Source organism: Poeciliopsis prolifica, unplaced genomic scaffold, assembly GCF_027474105.1.
Source record: "Poeciliopsis prolifica strain line A6 unplaced genomic scaffold, Auburn_PproV2 SCAFFOLD040, whole genome shotgun sequence".
In the NCBI taxonomy this organism is placed as follows: Eukaryota; Metazoa; Chordata; class Actinopteri; order Cyprinodontiformes; family Poeciliidae; genus Poeciliopsis; species Poeciliopsis prolifica.
Window position 1 is genome coordinate 5,559,740 of NW_026562415.1, and position 6,924 is coordinate 5,566,663.

Here is a 6,924-nt window from a genome sequence, read left to right on the forward strand (position 1 = left end):
TGCAAAAAATGTCGGTCATCCGAGTCACTTCAGGAGCCTCTGAAAATGGAACTGGAGGTTCAAATAGAAGCTGCTGTTGTTTTGATTTCAACATGTTTTTTTTTTTCAATTATTATTTTGTGACATTACCATCATACACTTTTTGAAGTAGAATATAATTGGCATTTTTCTCCTGTAGATATGCATGTTTTTTATGTATCTATAGTTGTTTTTTTATGCATATAAACTAATTCTAATTTATATTGTTATTATGGGTTTCAGTTTGGAGTGTATAGACTAAGTTGTGAAGAAGACATGAAATGACGTATATAAAATCTGTTTTAAAATATTAATGTTGACTAGATGTAAAATCTTGAAAAACAGTTAAATTTGTGCAATGCTTTTTTGTTATATTAAATGATTTTATTATTTGCTAAATAATCAATGTCGCTATTGATCCAAAGATATGCTAATGATTCAAAATCCTAGCTCTATTCGCTTAACTTTTTGATCAATAGCAACATTTACTGTGTTGCAAATAATAAATGCATGTAATACTTTAAGGGCTCCAACAGCAGGCTTTTAAGTGAGCTATTCAAGAAAATAAAAAAACGAGACAGCGGTAGCAGCCTCTACTGTCATCCAAAGAGTTCGACACATTATTTAATTCAGAGCTCGCTAGTTTATGAACTTTGTTTCCAGTTACAAACAGAACATTCTCTGTTTAGTCAAACGTAAAAATTCAATGTTGCCGACATGTGATGATTAACATGCATCACATTTTTGATGGTTTGCATCTTGATGTGCAATTTTCATACATCCGGTTAGTGAATGTGTCGCTGCAGTAGTCGTTTATGGGCCACATTTGAATGGGCTTCTACTGTGAAAAGCAGTTTGTTTTGCAAGTCATTTACCACGTCCTTTCTGTTTTTAACTCTTAAGGCTTAAAAACAACTTTTTTTAATGGCTTAATTAAAAAAACATACATCAATTTGTACCATATAGGGTGGCACATTGTAACCATCTAGATAGCCAATGATTGAATTTTCTAGAATATGCTCGGTTTCTGAAAAAAAAAATTCATGATTTGACCATAATTAATATTATTTTTGATTTGAAGAAGACTTTAGTCTTATTCTGCAACATTCTAAACCTAGATTAGCACCACAGCCAGTGAAAGCAGAGTCTTAAAGTCTCAAAAAATAGTTTACATAAAGTTTGTAATAGAAGTCTTGAGCATTTTTATGATTGCTACCTTAATTTATCAGCCGTTATTAACTTGCAAGAAGGGTGAATTAATACATGAGGATGAATACGTGGACACAAATGATTTGTTTGCATGCTCAATGTTTAGTTTTCTGGGGGATTAAATGGTTACCAAGGGATACTAAATGGAGCACATATTGGCGAATGGGAGCATCATTAACCCAGACATAACTTCTGACAAAATGACACTAGTTACTTGAACAATGACAATGAATAAACTGGTAAATCTATAAATTGAAATAACTTCATAGTAACGTAGTAAAGTAGGAGTTTGGGAATAAATTATAATTCTCATCTCAAAAAAATGTACAAAGTAATAATTTAATCTAAACCCAGATGAGGTAGAATCCTCTAGCTTCCCCAAAGAGGCAATTTGATGTTCTCATTTTTATCCTTAAAAGTTTCTGTTGAAATGAGTTTGAGTGTAAGCCCTTGAATTTAAATGTCATTCCAAGTATCTGAGATAGTTTAGGTTTATTCTGACTGTATTAGAGTGAATTAGACTGAAAGAAACGGGCTGAACTGAAATGTAATGAACTGAACCGCATATATTTGGATTCTAATGTGACCTGTCGGCCTTTTTGAGGTGTCCTCAAATGACTGCTGGTATGGATTGGCACTATATAAATAACAAAATTGCACTGAATTGCATTATTGTGCATCTATTTTCTTTTGATCCGTTTTTATCCTCTTGCCTCCAGTTCTGGCAGTGCTTACATCTGCAAACATGACATTCAATCTGACAGACTCGCTTCATGAAAACAGAAGCTGCTGTAGCAGACAGCTTCTTAATTAATTATTTTGCCATCTAATGGAGGAGAAGGAGGGGGAAGAATCAGCATACAGTGTAGTAGGAAAGTATGTGCTTTGCTGATTTCATTTAATAATATATATTTTTAAAAGCTATTCGAAACAACCTGGCAAGATGTTAGAAATACAATTTCCTCTTTGTTAAACTTTGAAAAAAGAGAGATTAACCTTCTTTTATCACAAACCTGTTAACTGCCCAACTTCTTAGAATACAAGCTGACTATGTGAAGTTAGCTTACGGATGTCAGAAATCAACACCTGCTAATGCCTTTGGAGAGCATTGGAGAACCATAACTGACAAAATTACTCCAAAAGAACATTCATAACTCATACAGGAAGCAACTAAAAGCCCAAACCAACATCTAGAGCACTCCAGACCTTGCTTTCCCAAAAGTTAAGGTCACATTTTGGGAAGAGAAGAAGACAACTCTTTTGAAGTTGTGCATCCAGTTAGAAAGTAAAAACACATTTCAGAAAGCTCTCCTACATTTTGGTGCTAGTGTGGTGCAGGCACCCAAACAGATGTTCTGTTGTAGGACCTGGGTGACTTTCTGTTATTGGTGCAACCATAAATTTGTTTATTTAGCAGAAAATCCTGAGGAAGAACATCCATCCGTCAGTTTGATGTTTAAGCCCAGTCGTGCCTGAGTTGCGCTTGGGCTTAACTCAGGCGTTGAACATACAGAATAGCAAGCTCAACCGTAATTGACTCAAAGCAAAAGAAGAAAACAGATTTTGGATTTTCCTAGTCTGAAATTACATTGATATACCGCGGTGCTGATTATGAACCAAAATCATCCAAAGTGGATCAATTAAAACAACTCTGATCTGCAGTTACAACAAGAGCTTGACAGCAGTTGCTGTCGATAAGGGGGACACAACCTGGTGTTCGGTTTTGGTGGTCATAACTGTTTTACACAACTCCAGGTTGCTTTTTTTCCTTTTGCTCTCCATAAAGGGGTAAATACTTTTTAACACCGCAGGTGACATCTTTCATTAGCATAAAACAACTGAAGGACTGTGTCACATGGTTCTGTTGGCTTTAATTTGTGCCGTTCAAGCACAAAATCTGTTGGAGAGGAGCTAATCTTTCAGCACTGATACCACATGTTGACAAATGACTCTACGAAAAAAACCAAAACAACAAGGAACAGAAGATGCAAGCCGTGGCCATATGGTCACCAAATCTCCCCAAGACTGATGATAAGACACATACGAGAGAGCTGGACTCCTTTCTACCACGAGATTTGTGAACTTTCCAGAACTCAAGCAGCCGAGGCTGATATCTTGTTTTGCTGCTTTCGTCTTGACAACAGCATCGCTTTTAGAGCCGTGTGCCTGCTATCTCTGGCAGGCCCCTCCGCCTGCACGACACCGCGCCGGAGACGGACATTTTTTGCAGTGCGGCAGAATGGGGAAGCGAGAGTGCAGGCAGGAAAGAAAATGGATATCTGTACCTATTAGCTCCAGAGCTTGGGTCTCGGTTCCCGGGAGGATCTCTCAACACAATGTTCTACAAACTGATGTTCCTAGAGGTCAGGCGGGGTTATCTGCACCGCCGAGGAGCAAGACATACATCATCTGTCACCTGGAAGGATTCTGAAGGGGTTTTTTCCCCCCAAACACTTTATCGATGTTAATAACATGAAACCTTAACATGGATTTTCACCTGTTTTCTTATCTACGGCATCCCATAGATGTCTTTTTTTTTCTTCTTCTTCAGGGAGTTCTGAAAGGCTTTCTAGGCCAGTGCTGACTCCTGGTTCATTTTTCAATTTACTCTAGAGATGATTTCAATTTCATGTAAATTGCACCATCTTGTTTATTCAGAGCTTCCCACATAAACTCATGATTTTTATGAACAAGTACAACATAAAACGATTCCGAAACACCTCTAATGGAATGCAGATGAATCTCTGCCTCTGGTGATGCACAACCAGACAGGTGATTATGCATTTATTTAGAAAAAATGTTTAATATTTAGCACATATTCTCTCTGCATTGTAAATGCTGCATTTATCATGGTAACTGAAACGTGATGCTTCCAAGCTGCTGTAAGACTCCCACCCACTGTCCATCTATAATAACAATACTCCTTGGAAAAAAACTTTAATTTTAAAACTAACGATCCAAGGAGTATAATTGCACATGGCAATTTCAATGTAGGTAAGAAAAGTTTTAGTCTTATCTGATCAGAACAAAATGTTATTCTACCACCTTTTACTCTCTTTAAAAGCATAAATTTGAAAACTACGGCACCTCGGTCTCTTTGCATATTTTTAAACGTTCTTCTTTGCAAAATACAGCTGAGTTTCAGTTAAATTTTGCATAGAGCCGGGGTGTCCAACTCAAGATGATGAGTGTCCTCAATAAATACTATTTAATGTTTAAGTTAATTACTAATGTTAGGAAAAGAAGATCAAATCTAATAAAATTAAGCAACTTTTTTCCCCCATGCAAGTCAGATTTTCTTAGTTTCTTAATTAGTTTGCATTTCTGTACAGTAGCCAGGAAACCCTTGGGGTATTTATGTAGCAAATCAGTTTCCTATTAACTTGACAGATTCTGAACTGGTATTAGATCTGAACTTTGACTAGGCCATCTTAGCACGTTTCAATCTAAAAGCATTGCTTATCTCTGGCAGTATGTTTGAAGTTGTCCTGCTCAAAGGTGACCACAATCTCTTTTATTCTCAACAACTGGTCACAAATGGACTGCACTGCTGTCAGACTTAACCACCTGAGTTTCAGATTTCTGCTGCTCCTCCAGAGCTACAGTGGGCCTCTTGGCTGCTTCTTTGATTGACTGATAACGTCTTGTTAGCTTTGCCCTGAGATCAAACCTTTTTCATTTTCATACAACAGATTAACCAATGCTCTACTAACCCTAACCCAACTAACGTATTATGATATAAAATAATAAACCTTTATACTTTTCAGAATTTCATTTGCAAAATCTGTAACATTCTTGAACAGTACCAGTCTCTCCATTTTATGTTTGTGCTACTTTCCTTTTGTGTATTACAGTAAAATATTTCAAAGTGTGCGGTTGTACTGGGAGATATGCTTAGAACGCATTGCAAATGTTTGGAAAAAATGTACTTTGGAAGTTTTTATTTCATTTAAATGAACTAAAAGCAGCCACATGGAAAATAGATAAATCAGAATAAATAAGAATGTACAGTTGGACTTGTTTGAAAAATTAGGTTTGTACATATACGAAATTATCATTAGAACTAAGGTTATCGTGGTGCGCATTGTAGTTCTGCATCATTGTAACAAATATGAACATTTTAGATGAAGTGTTTTGATTGTGAAGTCTGTACTTCTCTGTTCTATATTCAGCTGAACATTTGGCATTAACTCCAAATTGTGTTTAGCTGAAGATAAATTATAAGCTGAAGTTTTACTAGATCTTTTACATCTTTCTCAGTTAGTTCTTTTTCCTCCATTTTTTTTTTGTCTTTCCCACATTGAAGAGAAAAACGTCGCAATATGTGCAAACCCCAGGGAAACATGAAATCATAGATTACTAATTAAAGGTTCCTAGACAGTCAGACTGAGACAGTGTTGAAGGCAGAAGTTGGTGTGTTTAATTTATTTATTTATTTTATATTGGAAACAAATCAAAGCAAAACTTTTGTGAATGTGTGACCTTTAACCTAATGAATAATATTTTGTCAGTGTGGAAAGTTGTTACAGTTTCGAAAACTCTTTAAAGATCGCGATGAAGCCCCTCCAAAACGCTGAACCTGAAACGGGAAAGGATTTAGTAGAAAGTTTTTGAAATATGATAAAAGGATCGATGTGTGTCAGAGTACAAGAGTGGAATAAATCGGACCCGCAGGCTTGTATGAAGTTCAAAGTTGAGCCAAACGAGCTGCTGCTTTTGTTCAGCTTTGGGTGTCTGTAAGAAAAAAAGCCTGGTTTTATTGACGGAAACACAAACCTACTGAAGATGATTTATTCACACATAAGAGGTCATCTCCTGTACAATAGGGGGGGAAAAAATCTTCAAAAGTTCTGTTTTTAATGCTTTTTATCTTTTGTAAGTGCACATTTCTGATAGTACTTAAAGCACGGATTCTTCTAGTGGGTAAAAGTTGTTCAGCTCGCTCCCACTTTGCAGCTTTAGCTTTCCTTTCCGTCAAAGGTCAACATGCTCCCAGGGTGAGCTGTGTACACTTACTTCACTTTGTTCGGGTGAAGATATACTTCCTGACAGAAACACGGAAAAACTTTCACGCGAGCAGGGCTTTAACCCCCTGCACTGTGAGTCATCTTTTAGCTTTTATTTTTGATGCGTGTTAAGCAGGCTGTGTATAATTGAGAACCCTGGTTTACGGTTCCTTAAAACAGCAGTTCGGCTTTATTATCCGTGTTTATCCCGGTGTAATTGATGAGCAACGTGATTATTAATTCAAAATCTCCTTCTGTTCACAATGAAAGGGGATTTAAAACTGTGATGATTAACGGTACTACATATCCGCTTTACTTGAATGACAATGTTCAAATAAAACCTTAAAAAAAGCATCTGTGTACATCTGTTGCAGGCAATATATTTCAATATGAAAAATACATCTACAGAAAACAAAACATATTCATTTATGATCCTGAACTTTCAGCACAAACTTTCGCACAAATTGAACAGTTTAAAAAAAATTGAACTGAGTTGAACAGAAGGTTTGGAAGAGAATAAAGACAAAAATAAAGTCTTGCCCATTTGGAGCTAAATACAAAACTTTAAGAGTTACAACTTCTGTGCAGTTCGTGATTGAGTTCAGCTTTCCAAAGTAAAATGCTGAGAAACGGAAACAAACAGCAGCTTTCGACCCAGCTGCAAGTATTGAAGAATTTGCTTTTAAGCATG